This window comes from Populus euphratica, unplaced genomic scaffold (assembly GCF_000495115.2).
Source record: "Populus euphratica unplaced genomic scaffold, PopEup_1.0 scaffold632.1, whole genome shotgun sequence".
In the NCBI taxonomy this organism is placed as follows: domain Eukaryota; kingdom Viridiplantae; phylum Streptophyta; class Magnoliopsida; order Malpighiales; family Salicaceae; genus Populus; species Populus euphratica.
Genome location: NW_011500339.1, coordinates 49683 through 54363, shown reverse-complemented (window position 1 = coordinate 54363; position 4681 = coordinate 49683).

Sequence of the window (4681 nt, the reverse complement as noted above, 5' to 3'; positions counted from 1 at the left end):
ATTTGGTTCCAAATTTTATTTACTATTTTTTTGCCCTCTGGTGTGAAGATGGGTTTTGGTTTTTTACTGGTAAGGGGAGAAGAGCTACTAGCCTTAATGGGTTGTAAGTAGGGGTTATTGATGTTAGGAAAAAAATAAAAATTAAGGGAGATAAAAGGGGAAATTGTGGTGATGATGGTGAGAAAAAAATAGATGAAAGGTTGCCTTCGCTTGAAAAAAAAATAAAGGAGATAAAAGGGCGATTGTGTCGATAATGACCATTGAGATAAATATTTGCACAGGGGGTTGCTCGCGGTGGTAGTTGAAAGAGGGACAAAAGTTGTTTGGAAAAAGACTGATATTGGTGGTTTTGTTAGAGAAGATGAAGGGTTAAAGATGATAACATTTTTTCTTTGTATAGCTAATGGTTCATTTTGTCAAGATAGAATTATGATTTTTTGTGTTTGTGCGTGGGTTGAAAAGAAAAGTGTAGGAAAATGGTTTTTAGCTTTTCTTTCAGCCTCAAAATTCTCTTTTTTTTTTTTTGATGGTACAACCACCTATTTGTAGGCAAAATAATTTGTCTTTTTCCTCCTAATTGCTTAGTCCCCGCACAACTATAAGATCACTTTAATCCTTTATTTTTCTTCCTTTGCATTTTTGGTCCCCTTATCCAAATATTTTTTTGTTTTTTTTTTCTTTTATTTTTTTGGTATTTTGATATTTTTGAAATAAGTCAACATTAATGTCAACACAATAAAATGGACCAATGATTTTAAAGTAAGCATGTTAGAAACCGAACGCATTGAAAGTAAATTTTTATTCTTTTGAAAATATACTGAAAATGTTGTAAATATGTCAAAAATATATTTTTTGAATTTTGTTTTTGTTTTTTTAAATTGTTATGAAACAAATAAGAAAAATAAGGTAAAAAATTGGGTTATGACAACTGGTTTGGTGACAGGTTATGTTTGTTGGGTTAAATTAGAGGCTAGTAATGGTTTTGTTTAAAGGAGATTGGTTTGACGGTTGTCTATGTAATGATTGCCAAATTTAATGGTTCAAGTTAAATTTATGGGGGTTAATTAGGTTGTATTGGGTGCAAATGGCTAAGTATAAAAACATAATGATGACTATTAGAATTTGGACAGTATGATTTCTAGATGTTGAAGATTGTGTTTGTATTTAAGGCAGTGTTTGTGTTTTCCCTAAATGAAATACATTTGGTATTTGGTTAAAGAATATATAAATGGTAGGCCCCACTTGCTCGAGGCTGGACCTTGATTTTGAAAAGGCAATTTTTTCTTGTTTTTGCAACTTAGACAACAGGTTGAACTTTTTGGATCTACAAAAAGCTTTGAAAAATTACTAAAGCATCCTCTTCTCTTTCTTTTCTCGTTCATTTTTAATTCGCATTCATTTCTCATTCAATTCACCCTAACTGCAATAATCCTAAGAGTATAATCATCATTACTACTGCACAACCCATAATAATGACCATTATAACATCTCGTTCTTCCCATTCATTTGTCATTGATTTCTTCTTAACAATAGAAAAGGACGAACAAGAACAACACTCATTACTGCAATCAACAACCCCAAAATAGAAGTCCAAATCCTGCTTTAGAGCGTGTTTGGGAGTGTGGTTGCTGTTGCTTTTCATTTAGAAAAGTGTGCCAATAATATTTTTTTTTATTTTTTAAAAAACATTTTTAAAATCAGCACATCAAAATGATTTGAAAATATCAAAAACATATTAGTTCAAAGCAAAAAAAAAAATTCAATTTTTTTCGGAAGCGCTTTTCAAACGCAGTGCCAAACACCCTCTTATTCAAACACCAAAGTTGTAATTTTCAATGGGTTAGTTTACTTAATTGATCGATCTGCTCTTATAGTTTTGTTAAGTTAATTGTCGTTCTTTAATTCTAAACCTAGATTTGTTTATTCCTTTTTATAAATGACTGATTTTTTTGCCCTAGTCTAAGATTATTGCTCATTATTTTCAAATCCCTATCTTATACCTACATGTATCTTGAGTTATTGATGTTTTAACTAATGAGGTGTTAAACTAATTGTGGCTGAAGGAATAATACTTGTTGCACTGTCAACTAATAACAGTTTTCAAGCCATCAGAGACAATGTCTTATAGCTTTTTGCTAATGATTACTAACAAATAAACAAACATAAAGTAAACTAATAATTTCCTCTATTAATTATAAAATTCCCTGATAATTAATAAAACATAACTAATTACAATTATTATGGATGATACTCGATATGTATGATCGTAACACTTCATATTATTGGGTTAATGTAAAATTTGTATTACTTTAAAATGATATTTAATTAGATAATGGTGGAAATTAGTGTGAAATATGATGAATAACAATTTACTTATATTTGTTCTAGGTTTCGTGAGGACAAGACACCTTTTAGGTTTAAATTATCCATGTGTAGTTTTAGATGTTGTTTTCCCTGTGAAGAAATAGTAGAGCAATCATAGAGTACTTATTTGATAAATGTAATTGCTTGTTATTCTTATAATGGAATACATTAGTTTCAATCGCAAAATCTCCAAGAATTTTATTACATTGTTCTCTACAATTATATTATTTGATAATTGCTGCAACAACCTTTTACTTTTTAGACTGTGGATGGTAAAGCTAATCTAGTTTCTTATTTCACCTCTTGTTAGCATTCAATCTTTTGTTTCTGTAGTTAATTTCCTGTTAAATGTGGATGATAAAGCTGATATAATTTCTTACTTCATCCCTTGTCAGCATTCAATCTTTTATTAATTTCTTTTGTCAACCTTTTGCTACACATATAATTGCCTGCTATTTTAGGTTTTTATTTTAACCCGTGTTAGCATTCAATCTTTTATTTATATAGTTAATTATTTGTTTCATTTTTATTGCATTGTCAACCATTAAAGAATGGATGGATGTTACAAATATGATAAAGCTTCTTGAACTAAGGCAATGTTGCACACCGTTTATGATATTTATGTTAAAGCTATTGAGAGAGACATGAGACCAAACACTCATTTCGATAAAGTTGGCTGGAAATTCATCATATAGTCATTCAAAGAGCAAACAGGACTTTCATCAACAAAAGCTCAATTTAAAAACAAATAAGATGGGATTAAAAAGGACTTAAGGGTATAGAAAAAAATTAATAACTAAAACTAGAGTTGGTTAGAGTACTGAACTAGGGATCATCTCGACAATTGATAAATGGTAGAAAGAAGAATTCAAGTTAGTTTTCATTATCAATAGCCTCACAAAATTATTTGTCTTGTTGCATTATTTATTAATTTGCTAGCATTGCTAACTATATCCAGATTTGTTGGAACACCATTACCATATATGTTTTCAAATTATATATCACTAAATATTATTGGGTTGGAATTTTATAAATACTGAACTTGAGATTTTAAATGTTTCGTTACTTGTTAGAAAATTTTGGTTTCATATATGGAAACCAAAATTTTAGTTAGTATTATTACAATTTGAATGTTTAGATGCTTAATTTTGAATGATAGGTTCAGATTATTAAAATCAAAATTTCCAATTGGTGTAAGACTTTGAATATTTGGTTACTTGCTTTTTAATGGTATATTTCATAAAAGTAAATCAAAATTTCATTTTATATTATTACACTTTAAATGTTTGGATACTTAACTTTGAATGTTATGTTTAGGTCATTAAAATCTAACTTTTTAGTTGGTGTTTCACTTTGTATGTTTGGTTACTTGATTTTGAAAGTTAGGTTTTATATATGGAAACCAAAATTTAATGAAATTTGAATGTAATAAACTAAAATTTCAATTGTTGTTTCAACTGTTTTGAAATGTTAGTTGCCTATTATTTTGAATGTTAGATACATTTTTATTATTGGTATATAAATAGCAGTAAGTGCGTGAAGGCAATATCATTTTCATATTATATTCTTCTAAAGAAGAAACTAAAAGTTATAGTTGTGAAAAACATATGTACTAGTTTGTCATTGCTGGTATTTCTCATTGCTGGTATTTATAATATATAAGTTTCATTTGATTTAATATGATTGTAGCATATTACTTTCAATGTGATGAACTTTATTATAAACAAAATGCATTCTTAGTTTCATAAACATCTTTTCATTTTCATAATTATGAGTATAATGTTTTCTATTTATAAGGAATAAGTTAATAACAAGTTTACAAAACCAAAATTTCCTGTTAGTATATAAAAATTGTTGCAATTTGAATATCTTTAAGATAGTACAAATACATGTCTCATGTAACATCTTTAATTTATGTAACAATTATGTTGAACTTATATCCCCAAACATTAAAAATTATATGTCATAATAAATATGGATTCACAATGGTTTAAAGCACTTTTTGAAAGGGGTTATGATGATGTAATGAATAACATAGTCAATTATGTTAATTATGATCATTCTACTGATAATAATGGAAATTTCAGTGGTAATCACAATTCTAATAATGATGACAACGACGATGATGATTCAAACAAAGAAGGTGAGTTGTTTTAGAAAAAAGGACTTTGATCATCATAAATTGGTTTTATACACTGACACGACGAAAAGATTGATGTCTTCTCCCAAGTGCAGGAGTGTCGAAGTAATAAATAACCCGGCAAGACCGAGGTCGAACCACAGGGAGGTTAATTGTAAAAATTAAAAACAACAATTA